The 13,292-nt window shown below is 44.6% G+C and overlaps 1 protein-coding gene and 1 non-coding gene across 2 annotated transcripts in view; one reads left to right on the plus strand and one right to left on the minus strand.

Annotated features, from left to right (window-relative positions):
• LOC126235490 (uncharacterized) overlaps positions 1 to 13,292 on the plus strand; it is a 586,979-nt gene that overhangs the window by 80,210 nt on the left and 493,477 nt on the right. The gene's annotated exons all lie outside the window — the stretch shown is intronic.
• Positions 1,581 to 1,655, minus strand: Trnas-cga (transfer RNA serine (anticodon CGA)). Its single transcript has one exon. It is a non-coding gene; the product is annotated as a tRNA-Ser (tRNA).

Genomic DNA, 13,292 nt, shown 5'->3' on the forward strand with positions numbered 1-13,292 from the left:
GCGTGGATAGGCCTTGAAAAACTGGACACAGATCAATCGAGAAAACAGGAAGAAGTTGTGTGGAACTATGAAAAAAATTAACAAAATATACGAACTGAGTAGTCCACGTGTAACATATGCAACTTCAAGGGTACTTTGTAGTCAGGAACGCCGTGGTCCTGTGGTTAGCGTGGGCAGCTCTGGAGGGAGAAGTCCTTCGTTCAAGTCGTCCCTCGACTGAAAATTTTAATTTTTTGTTTTCAGACAATTATTATCTGTCCGTCTGAAGCGATCATTTTTTTGGGAGTGATAGTCACATCCACAAAAAAACCTAAATCTGGCAAGGTAGAAGAATCTTTTTATCCATTCGCCAAGTGTACAAATTAGGTGGGTCGACAACATATGCCGTCAACAGTATCGTATAGAATATATCAGACGTGTTTTCCTGTGGAGGAATCGGTTGACCTATGACCTTGCGATGAAATGTTTTCAGTTCCCATTGGAGAGGTACGTCCTTTCGTCTACTAATCGCACGGTTTCGCGGTGCGGTCGCAAAACACAGACACTAAACTTATTACAGTGAACAGAGACGTCAATGAACGAACGGACAGATGATAACTTTGCGAAAATAAAGAAAGTAAATTTTTCACTCGGGGTAGGACTTGAACCATGGACCTCTCATTCCGCAGCTGCTCACGCTAACCACAGGACCACGGCGCTCCTGACTGCTAATTATCCTTGAAGTTGCACATGTTGCACGTGAACTACTCAGTTCGTATATTTTCCTAATTTTTTTCGTTGTTCCACACAACTTCTTCCTGTTTTCTCGATTGATCTGTGTTCAGTTTTTCAAGGCCTATCCACTGTGCCAACTTATAGTTAAATCTGAGGGGGGTGCGATGGGGAGGTTCCCTTGTTAGTAATGCGAGCAATGTCGTAACTTTCATCGCCTCACCCGGCAGTTGTGTAGTTATTCAGGCGGTGAGCCTTGGATCTGAGCAGTGTGTTCATTTCAGACACACGTAGATTCGCAGCGACGTTCCGCCACGTCCATTCTGCCCGAGCGCCTCGCCCTACGGCCGTTGTAGACCGGTGGCGGCCCATTACCGCCGGCTGACCGGCTACCATTGTGTGCCGTGGCCCGCGGAACAAGGAGCGTCCGAGGGGCGTTAGACACAGCTGCCTGGCGCGCACGTCGCGGATAAACAAGAATTAGCCGCCAAATTGACACCTGCGCTACGCCGCAGACACCGGCGATTCTCGCTGCCTCTGCAGCCCTACGACCTTTAGAACTTCCGACCAAATAACATTTGTGTAACGGCGCTGTTGTGTGTGTTTCGACAGATTTTCGAACGTACGATTGCTGATAACTAGACTGCGGACTTTTGGGAAACAACCTTTTCCTGAGTTAGTAGTTGCTAATAACGTTGTACTTTCTTGACTAACTAAACTCGAAACCGTTAATTTTATAGCACTTGTAGTAGGAGTAATCTACTAAATTACACGTCCATATGATTAACGTCAATATGCAGCAGGATTTTGTAACATATATTGTGTTCGAACATTATGAATTACGAAACTTCCTGGCAGATTAAAACTGTGTGCCGGACCGAGACTCGAACTCGGGACCTTTGCCTTTCGCGGGCAAGTGCTCTACCAACTGAGCTATCCAAGCACGACTAGTCTCGTTCCGGCACACAATTTTTATCTGCCAGAAAGTTTCATATCAGCGCACACAACGCTGCAGAGTGAAAAATCTCATTCTGAATTATGAATTACCTCGAAGACAACTGTCTATTAACACACACTTAACACGGATTTAGAAAGCATCATTCTTGCGAAACACAACTAGCTCATTACTCGCAAGAGGTGTTAAACACTGTCGACAAGGGATTTCAAACTGATTTCTAGATTTCCGGATGGCTTTTGAAACTGTGCGGCTTGTAGTGAAATTGCGTGCTGATGGAATATCGCCTCAGTTATGTGACTGGATTGCTGACTTCCTGTCAGAGAGATCGCAGTTCGTAGTAATTAACGGATAGTCATCGACTAAAACAGAAGTGATTTCTGGAGTTCCCTTAGGTAGTGTTCAGGCCCTTCGCTGTTCCTTATCTACATAAATGATTTGGGAGACAATCTGAGCAGCCGTCTTAAGTTGTTTACAGATGACGCTGTCGTTTATAGACTAATAAAGTCATCAGACGATCAAAACAAATTGCAAAACTATTTAGAAAAAATATCTGTATGGTGCGAAAATTGGTGGTTATAGACATTAAATAACGAAGAGTGTTAGGTTATCCACATGGTTGCTGCAAGGAATCTGTTAAACTTCGGTTACACGATAAATCAGTCAAATCTAAAGGCCGTTAATTCAACTAAATAAAAAAATATTCAAATATGTGTGAAACCTTATGAAGCTTAACTGCTAAGGTCATCAGTCCCTAAGCTTACACACTACGTAACCTAAATTATACTAAGGACAAACACACACACACCCATGCCCGAGGGAGGACTCGAACCTCCGCCGGGACCATCAACTAAATACCTCTCTGACAGAAATTTCACAGAAGTTCTCTTGCCTACCGAGCGTGACTATGAATCCTGGAAGAAAGGAGTGCACATGGCTGTAAAATGTTCTATTATCCTTCCACATTTATAATTACTTAAGCGCAATAAGGAGGCCACACCCTAACCACGAACAATACAATGAAACCGTGAAATCATCATATCTGTACTTCGCTGTTGTCATTATACATAATGGCAAGTAACGTACTCCAGAGGTTCACCAAACCGAAACCCTTCCATCGGATTGCTACAGGGTATAGCGCTATTCATCACTCCAAATCAGTCTTTTTCAGTCATCCACTGTCCAGTGGCGCCCGTTTCTACACCACCTCAATCATCATTCACTGACTACTAGAAAGTGTGTCTTATGGCGAGCTGCTCCACCATTGTGCCCCATACTTTTAACTCCCTACGCACAGTCATTGTCCTAAATGGACAACTGGTAGCACTTTGTAACTCACAAGTGATTTCTTCCGCTGATGTCATACGGTTTTTTCACAGCCGGCCTCCGCAGTTCTGGTCAGTATCTGTCCGTCATCACGAGAGGTCTCCTCAGTTTTAGGTTAGCTGTGGTTGTTTCTTCGCGTTTCCAGTTCACGTTCACATCACCAACAGTCGACTTTGTCAGCTTTAGGGGATTAGAAATGTCCGTAGCGGATTTTTTTACTCGGGTAACCATCAAATGACTAGCCTACGTCCTATGTCATTGAGCTCTGCTGACTTCAGTCTGCTCTTACTGCTTGTCTATTGACAATACACCCCGTCTCCTTTTATTCTGGCAGGTCCGCCTCTCGTGACATATAGTTGTCAATTCAGCAATCCATAGGGTTGTACTGATGCTATTGAATAAATAGTGTATACAGATAGGTGAGGAATGAATGAGGCTCATTCTAGTGATTATATGGCCCGGAAAATTGGAAAGACATGAGTGACTGTGACAAATCACAAGTTGTTATTGCCTGCTGAAAGGAAGCAATTATCTTCCAAATGGCGAAGCTGGTTGTTTACTCCCGTGACAGTGCTGTGAACTTATATGGAAGATGGAAGATTCTCTGTATGTTGTAATACATCGAAGCGCCAAAGAAACTGGCATAGGCATCCATATTCAAATACAGAAATATGTAGAGAGGGAGAATACGGCACTGCGGTCGGCAACGCCTATACAGTGGGACAATGCGCCCCCCATCCTCCCCCCCCCCCCCCAACACACACACACACATCCAGAATTGCTCCAGGAAGAGTCTTCTGAGCTTAAACACTCTCGGTGGCCATCAGACTCCCCAGACATGAACATTATTGAGCACATCTGGGGTGCCTTACAACGTGCTGTTCAGAGGAGGTCTCCACCCCCTCGTACTCTTACGGGTTTATGGACAGCCCTGCGGGATTCATGGTGTCAGTTCCCTCCAGCACTACTTCAGACATTAGTCAAGTCCCTGCCACATCATACTGCGGCACTTCTGCATGGTCGCGGGGGCCCTAAGCGATATAAGGCAGGTGTAACAGTTTCTTTGCCTCTTCAGTGTAGATCATTAAAAGGACTTCGGCTGTTCAAGATGCAAACATTTTGGCTTGGAGTATGACCAAGACTACTGGACTGCTACAGAAGACACCCTATGCCACCTTGTTTCCAGACAAGCCTTTTCCTATTTCAACAAGAAGAAAGAAGCTTCTCTACTTTGACGAGTGTTTGTTCATATGGTCGACAGTTGGCAACAATAACTGTAAAATAAAGGCTATAGGTGACTGTATGTTGTACTATAGACAATAAATTTCAATACGAGATAAAAATTAAAACAACGTCTCTTTCACATATCATTTATGTATGCAACCAGTTTCGATGTTCCGTTACACCACCTTCAGGCCCCTTGACCGACGTAAATTCGGAGTAATCGAATCTCGTCTGTAGTCATAACAGAAACCAATATTAAATAACTGCAGTCCATAGAGCTCTTTATCAAGTAGTGGGATGGTGAACATGGGGACGGATAGTGTCGTTAAGCCAGAGAGCTACGGACGCTGGTCAATATTGGCTCCTGTTATGAGTGCACACGGGATTGAATTTCTCCCAAATTAAATTCGTCAGGAGCCTAAAGATTAATAAAACACCGAAACTGGTTGCGTAAATAAATTACGCGCAAAAGAGACGTCTGCAGGTGTTCCAATTTTCATTTCTATGGAAAGTCGTTTGAGGACAGAGAAGCACGACTTGGCCACAAAGTGTTGGACGTCAAAACAGAATGTAGAAATATTTGGATTCCCAGTTCCGTAAAGCAGGATATGAGGCGATTTGTAGCAAATCTGAAGACAAGAGTATAGTCATGTCAGAGATGCAAGTATTTCGGAGCACACTGCTCATCTTACGTCGTTGAACAAGCGCTCCTGCAGCAAATGACCGCTGCGAGTTTATTAGTTGACCAAACGACATCATCTACAGTCGCATTTGAGCAAGGTATCATTGACAATGCACCTTGAATCATTGGAAACGTGTCGTCTTCTCGAATGAACACGTTTCTTGTTACACGATGTCGATGGACGTAGGGACGTGTCCATATGAACCATTAAGTTGGACGGCTGCTTGAAATATGCATGCACGTGCCGGTGGTGTGTGAGGGCAGTATTTTGGTGCGGCAGACATTCACCTGGGTTTCCATGGGACGTTTGGTAGTACTTGAGATAACAGTGACAGCTGTGGACTATGTGAACATCATTGCATGTCGCCTGCATCCTTTCACGCTTCATGTCTTCGCCAATGACGATGACAACTTCCAGCAAGATAACTATCCAGATCACAGGGTGAGAATTGTGCTACAATAGTTTTAGGAACATGATAGTGAACTAATCTTAGCAGTATAGCTATGGGCCCTCGGATGCACCGAATCCAAAGTTTGTAATTGTCACATCGAAAAGACAAGCGTGCACATGACCTTGAACACATTATGTAATCATAACCTCTCCTTCATTCACAGCATAACATTATACCCACCATTAAAACGAAAGAGCCCCGGACATCTCAGTAATTTATAGGCCATTAAACTGAAACAACCAGTCAAAATCCAAGATGGTGGAACTAACTCTTTTGTAATTGTCGATAAGCCTCCGTGTGACCTAGAATAAGTCTAATATTTACCTTCATTGTCTTTTGTCGAGATATACCCCGGGGAGAGCAATAAATTGATTGGCTCAAGTGAAGAGAAACAAATAAATCTGAAATGTAGCTGTCTTCGTTGCAAACTTCAAAAATGTTTGAAATATTTCAGATGCAAAAGTCCAAAGAACAGGAAAAAACTAATTAAATAAAAATCATTTTTTAATGTATCACATTTTTAAATTGGATTAAAAAGTATAAAATAATTTCTCTTAGCCCCATACAGCTACCCAACCCTGTACAGATAGTCACGGCAATTTCTCATTGCGAATTTTTAATAGCTATGAAAATGCTTGTAAGATTTAAAACAAAAACGTGTGGTGCATGCAGTTCGCAACTGATGTCTGAATAGTTCAACTCCTTATTAACAGCTACTGAATATGCCTCATGTGTTTTGTTTCAAATTTTACAAGTATTCTCATAGTTATTAGAGATTCACAATCTCGTATTTTCAGAATTGTGTGCATGCGTTTAGGAGAATCTGTATGGGCCAAGAAAAGCTATTTTATACCCTTTAGTCAATTTAGAAAGATAGTGTATTAAAAAATGATTTTTATTTAAATAATTTTGACATTGTTTTGACGTAAATAAAATTTAACAGACATGTGCTGGAATTTACATTTCTTTATTGCTTGATATGTAATCCAGACACAATATTTGTCTGAACGAATGTGAGAAACCTCCAAGAACAAGACTTAAATTCTCGAATAGAACTTGCTCATAATAGTATAGGTTCAGATCAAGATAGTCTTCTTCTTCCCAGTTCAGTGTAACATTGTCCACTACACTGCAATAGTCTGCAACTGCTATGAGTTTAAGTCAGTGCAAAACCGCACCTGCGCCGAAAAAAATGGCATAATTCCCATTGAACACCGTGACAACCAAACAAATTTACGTTATACCTACTGTACATATTAATAACGTCAGCTGCAGCGTTATTCTTTGTGTATGTGAAGGCTAATCTCAGGGACTGCAGCAGGGAATTTCATACAGTTTTCACGAATACATAGACTAATTTACGAGAAAGGTCTAAGTGTACATTTCATAAACATTCGTAGAAAATGGCTAACTTACGATGAATTAAAGTTCCCCTCCGCGATTTTCTGGCTGTATGTGCAGTCTAATCTCAGGAAATATTGCACGGTTTTTGATACAGGTTTCATTAATAGATAGACTGATTTACGAGATATATTTGTGTACATATTTCTTACACATTTCGTGTTAAACTGGCTGAAATATGATGAATTAAAGTCTCCTGCCGCTCTTTTCTGTCTGTATGTGAACGATAATCTCGGGAACTGAGGATTTCAGTAACAGATAGATTCATTCTCGAGGAAGGTTTGTGAATATAATGCATTACCGCTGCGCCAGACAAGCCGTCCGGTCGTAGATACTTGCTTCTACCCGTGCGAAGCTGGAGCAGGTCATCAGTTATTGATAAACCGATACTATTTTAAAAGAGATTTTTTTTTTCAAAGTGGCCGGTACTCTTGTAACCGATACAATTAGAGCTGAGGAGAGTCCATATTGAAGCGAAACCGGTCATTTTAAAAGTAAAATTAGTGCAGTCAAGACGAACCATAAATCTGTTTCAACAACAGTGATTACAGGTTTTATCTCCAAGGACATAATTCAACTTTTGCGATACTATTGTCTCAGAGCCATCAGCCGAGTAATGCTACAATAGAATGAAAGGGAGATTTAGCGGGATGCTAAATCTAAGTGCACGCGAATTCTGTAATGAACAGTAACTCTGTGCGCGAGATTTCTGGGGAAGAGAGAGTCAAGCGCCCCCTTCTTGCCCCTGCACTCTTCTACCTCCTACACCGACCCCTACATTCTCCACCGAGTGGTTGAACACTGGTTGTTGCTGATGACGCCGTGGTGTGCGGTGAGGTGTCGAAAGTGAGTGACTGTACAAATATACAAGAAGACGCAGAGGAAACTTCCTGTTGGTGTCATGAATGGCAGCTAACCCTAAACGTGGAAAAATGGAAGTTAATGCGGATGAGTAGGAAGAACAAACCTGTAATGTTCGGATACCGTTTTACTAGTGTCCTGCTTGACACAGTCAAGTGGTTTAAATGTCTGGGCGTAACGTTGCAAAGCTATGTTAGGTGGAGCAAGCATGTGAAAACTGTGGTAGGGAAGGCAAACTGTCGATTTCTGTTTACTGGGAAAATTTTAGAAAAGAGTGGTTCACCTGTAAAGGACACCGCATAAAGGACGCTGGTGCGACCTATTCTTGAGTACTGCTCGAGTGTTGGGTATCCGTACCAGGTCGGATTCAAGGAAGACATCGAAGCAATTCAGAGTGGAGCTGCTAGATGTGTTACCGGTAGCTTCGAACAACACGCACGTGTTACGGAGATCCTCCGAAAACTCAAAACGGAATCTCTGGAGGGAAGGCGACATTATTTTCGAAAAACACTATTGAGGAAATGTAGAGAACCGACATTTGAATCTCAATCCCGAACGATTCTACGGTTGCCAACATATATCGCGCGTAAGGACCACGAAGATAAGATACGAAAGATTAGGGCTGATATGTAGGCGTACAGACAGTCGTTTCTCTCTCACTCTATTAGCTAGTGGTTCAAATGGTTCAAATGGCTCTGAGCAGTATGGACTGAGCATCTGAGGTCATCAGTCCCCTAGAACTTAGAACTACTTAAACCTAACTAACCTTAGGACATCACAACATCCATGCCCGAGGCAGGATTCGAACCTGCGACCGTAGCGGTCGCGCGGTTCCGGACTGAATATTAGCTAGCGGTACAGGATACCCTACGCCACGCACCGTGTGGTGGCTTGCCAAGTATCTATGTAGATGTAAATGTAGACGTAGCTGTAGACTTGCATCGGGTAAGACGATGATTCTAATCAGTTTTACGGCCATCCAGATTTATGTGTTTCGTCATTTTCCCCAAATCACACTGGGCAAATGCAGGGGCGGTTCCTTTGAAAAGGGCATGGTCAATTTCCTTCCTCATCCTTCCGTAATCCGAGCTTATGCTCCGTCTCTTTGCCCTGTCGACGGGACGTTAAGGTCTAATCTTCCTTCCTTCCAGAATCTCACCTCTGGGATGACTTTAGTGAGGAGTAATGGTTGGGAAACACTGAGGAGTATGGCTAGGAAACATAGGTCCACCACTTCCTTGGAAACTCTATGCACATATTGGTGCGACGACGATTCGCTTCTACGTGTCTCGCTCCACACCATGTATAGGTGCCCGAATTACTATACGGTCTCGTCACACTCATGTGACCACCTATTTTCGACGTCAGTGGCAATATCTGCTCACAGACGACAGGTGGCACCACTAGCAGGGTATATAAAGCGTGTCAGGGGGAAGCGGGAAACAGTGCAGTCCTTGTCATAATGAGGAAAACTGGAAATGTGTGGTAAGTTCCAAATGGGACTAAACTAGTGAGGTCATCGGTCGCTAGGCTTACACATTACTTAATCTAACTTAAACTAACTTACGCTGAGGACAACACACACACATCCATGTCCGAAGGAAGACTCGAACCTCCGACGCGGGACAGCCGCGCGAACCATGGGAAGTCGCCCAGACCGCGCGGCTCATGAGGAAACAGAGCGATTTATCTGACCTGCAAAAGGACATGAAAGCTGCCTTTCGGTGCAAGGTTGGAAGGATTTCCGAAGCTTCCGAAGTTTTCAAACTATTCGCGTGCTACCAACATTGAAGTATACCATGAGAAACAAAATGGAGCAATCCAAAACCGGCGGCCGGCCGAAGTGGCCGAGCGGTTCTAGGCGCTACAGTCGGGAACCGCGCTACCGCTACGGTCGCAGGTTCTAATCCTGCCTCGGGCATGGATGTGTGTGATGTCCTTCGGGTAGTTAGGTTTAAGTGGTTCTAAGTTCTAGGGGACTGATGACCTCAGAAGTTAAGTCCCATAGTGCTGAGAGCCATTTGAACCAAAACCGGCGTCGAGGCAACTATGATGCACCAGGGCCATAGATGAGACGAATAAACGACGGCTGTAGATATGTGTATCGGCTAATAGAAGTACAACTGTTGACCAGCTGACTGCTCAGACGAACAGAGGGGCTACCAAAAGTGTTTCCGCAACGACCGTTCAGCAAACATTGTTGCATATGGGCCTCTGCGGCAGGCGCCTGGTTCATGCACTGATGCTGACTGGTGCTGATGAGCGACGAAGGCTGGAATATGCATTCCAGTACCACAAGTGGATGTCCACTGAGTGGCGACAGGTGGCCTTTTCAGATGAACCACGTTTTATGCTCCATTGGACATGTGGCCGTTGGCGCCTATGACCCAACAACAATCCTCAATAGGATCCAGGCCAGAGGATGGAGTGTTAGTGTCTGGCTAACGTTTTCGTGACATTCCGTGGTGATCTTGTCATTCTAGAAGACACCGTGGAGTGACACAAGTATGCTTCTATCCTTGGGGACCATCTCCACCCGTATGTGCAGTTTGTTTTTCCTCGGCAAAGTGGCTTCTACCAGCAGGTCAGTGCAGCGTGTCACACATCTCGCAGGGTAGAGACGTGGTCTAAAGGCACGAGAATGAGTTTATCATATGCCCCTCGCGACCAAACTCGCCGGATTTAAAGTAAATCGAGAATCTATGGGATCACCTCAATCAGGGTGTTGGCGCCGTTTATTCTCAGCCGCGACACCGTGCAGCCGACCACGGCAATGGAGTCGGCATGGCTCGTCCAACTTTTCGTCGCCATCTGCGGTGGATATTTTCAAGGGGGATCGTAACTTTGTTGAATGCCCGATTCACACTCTGGCTCGCTATTGATTACAGCAAACCTCCTCTTCCGCGAGCTCCCGTGGAGTGGCCTGACGTCACACTTTTAGGATTCCGTGTAGTTGTGGGGAGCTGGACGTGAGTACTACAGAAAGAACTGTCAAAAAACGACTCGAAGAGCACACGAGTAATTGCGGAAGAGGGTGAGGCGTAGCGCCGTATACCGATCCTGCCTTGGAGGCAGTTAAGTGGGAGATGTGTCTCAGAGCTGGATAGGGACAGATGGTGACGCGAGACTGGACGCGCACGTAGTTTATGTATCAGCTGATAGAGGACAGTATTGGATAGGGGACTGTGATTTAGTTTCGATTGTGCCCACTAGAGTGCACTAAAGTAATATAATTTTTTTCATAAACTGTTCTAGTATTTTAATAAAGTGTTATTATGTCTTTTTGTGTAGGTAAAATGTTATAAATGTGTTTTAGCAGTATGAATGATGCGTGAGTGTGGTTTAAGGTTAATATGAAGATAATTGTTTAACGAGTTATGTAGTGGGATTTAGTGTGGGAACATTTCGAAGAAGTATGGATGTGGACAAAGTGGATTTTTGTAAAATAGATTTGTAAAGTAAGTTTATGGTAAAGGGAAAGTTAATTCAGGTATAAATAACAATAGTAAATAACTTTATGCATAAACAAAACTTCAGCATATTAGATAATTACGTCGGTAAAAAGTTCAGTCGTTAGGTTTACTATTTTGCGATTGGTTATTGATGAAAGGCGCGGACTGACGTGGGAGAATGTAGTTTCGCTATTGGCTGTTGAGTAAACTGACCAATGGTAAAGCAATATACTTCGAGCGCCTTTCTCTGCTGGTACAGAAGACTTGGAGTATTCTAGAGAGGAGTCAGAGCCTAGCCATGAAACAGTTCTGACGTGTGTAGTAGTAGTTCCGGTGGAAATGATAGGTTGCCGGATCTAGCGGTGTTTCATACATCAAAAGTATTGTAAAGTGACGGCATAATTATTCCGATGGGTGTCTAGAAATTTCGGAATTTTTAAGTGAATTTTGTGACGAGAAAAGACATAAATTCCGCGTGGCGTATTGAGCAGGTCGGTGGCTAAAAACTGCGACTGCATTAGGTACCGACAGACTTAATATTTGGCGAGCATTCTCAATCAAAAACAATCCGTATTTTTGTAGCTATTACGTTTTCTTGAAATGCAACACCATAAACTTCCTAACGTGAGTGAAATGGATTGTGAGTGACTGTGTTAAGACTATCACGTGCTTGGCAGTGATACTTGTTCACCTAAGTTTCAGAATACATTAATTAAGGACAAAATTTCCAACCTTTCATTTCGTGTGAAAACTTTCTCCCGAAACGTAGATTAGTGACTTTAATTGCAGCCTGGTTCACGTCGAAGTACAGTAGGTTTTCCTCCGCTTCCCTACTGATGATCTGCTGAGACAATGTTCACAGGTAGGTGCAGGTTCGTCGTAAAGGGACGGAAAGAACCGCGCCGCCGCAAGGGGAGACTGGCAGATCAGCTGTTGCAGAACAAGGTTTACACCCAGGAGACCCCCACATTCGTTTTGACAGGACTCAAGTTCTGGCAGCCATAAGCGGATACCACAAAAGGCTATGCAGAGAGGACATAGAGATTGTGAAACAGCCCAGGAACTTCAGCAGAAAGGCAGAAAGGAGGAGGGCGAGAAATGGAATGAAATTTCGATTCTGGTGCTGAAGAAGATGTGTACTAGTCTTCCACCATGGGATGATAGTAACAGCGGACAACGGCAGTTGACAACGGCCAATTGCGCTCGCATATTCAAAAGATGTGACGTCACGCCACTGCAATGGAGCTCGCGGAAGCGACTTTTTGCTGTTGTCAGTAGCGAGCCAGGGTGCGGATCGGACATTCAAGGAAGCTACTACCCCGTTGAAAATGTCCTCCGCAGATGGGGACGAAACGTCGGGTTTTAAAGGGAAATACCTTTGACAACGAGCCGTCCACGGCTCGTGTTCATGCCATTTACTGTTTATCATCTTTTATACGGTACTGCCGCCTCGTTTTCTTATTACATTTACTGACGTCACTACTTCGTCCCTTACTTTCCCATGAGTGGCAGCAGCAGCGCTTATCGGTAAGTGCACTGTCGTACCACCTCTGGAACGACCGATAGTATTTCCGGATCGTCGTGTGTCTGGAAGTGAGTTGGAGACGGACCAGCAATGCAGTAGGGGGAGCAGCGGTCGGTGACGAAGGAGCGTCGGGGACGAAGCGCCAGTGAAGATGCGGACAGCCGGTACTTGCTGACTGCTGGCGACACACATGCACTGTCCGACTGAAGGAGACTGGAGCGGGAACGACCTTTGGTTGGTCGTACGGTCGGTCGTCCCGTCAGCTAACGTCTATTTGGTCCTTTGACCGTTTTCGTCTGAGGCAGTCGGTTGGTTGGAGCAGTTCATCGAGGAGGTCCCCGTCGCGCAGAGTCGGGCCGGAGCCGCTGGCGGCCTGCATGCGCGGTTGGAGTTGTGAGGCGCTTCTTGCGAGGGTTACGAAGTTCGTCGCCCACCGATCTTGGACTCTGAAGTTGAGTGCTCACTTAACCTACCATCAAGCCTCAACTGCTATTCTCTTCGTTTGACCCTAGCTGTTGCTTTCTACGAGATTCCCGCGCGCAACAATGTGTGTGCATTGAAGTCGGCTAGAATTGCAACCGTTTTCTGGATGGGGTTTAACTTAATTTAATTCACTTCTTCATTAATGAAGTGCACCAGCGGTATCTTCTCCCTCGTGGCCGTTAACGTTCCGGTTGCCTGCCCTAGGTGTTGACGTAATCTT

This window comes from Schistocerca nitens, chromosome 2 (assembly GCF_023898315.1).
Source record: "Schistocerca nitens isolate TAMUIC-IGC-003100 chromosome 2, iqSchNite1.1, whole genome shotgun sequence".
NCBI classification, from domain to species: domain Eukaryota; kingdom Metazoa; phylum Arthropoda; class Insecta; order Orthoptera; family Acrididae; genus Schistocerca; species Schistocerca nitens.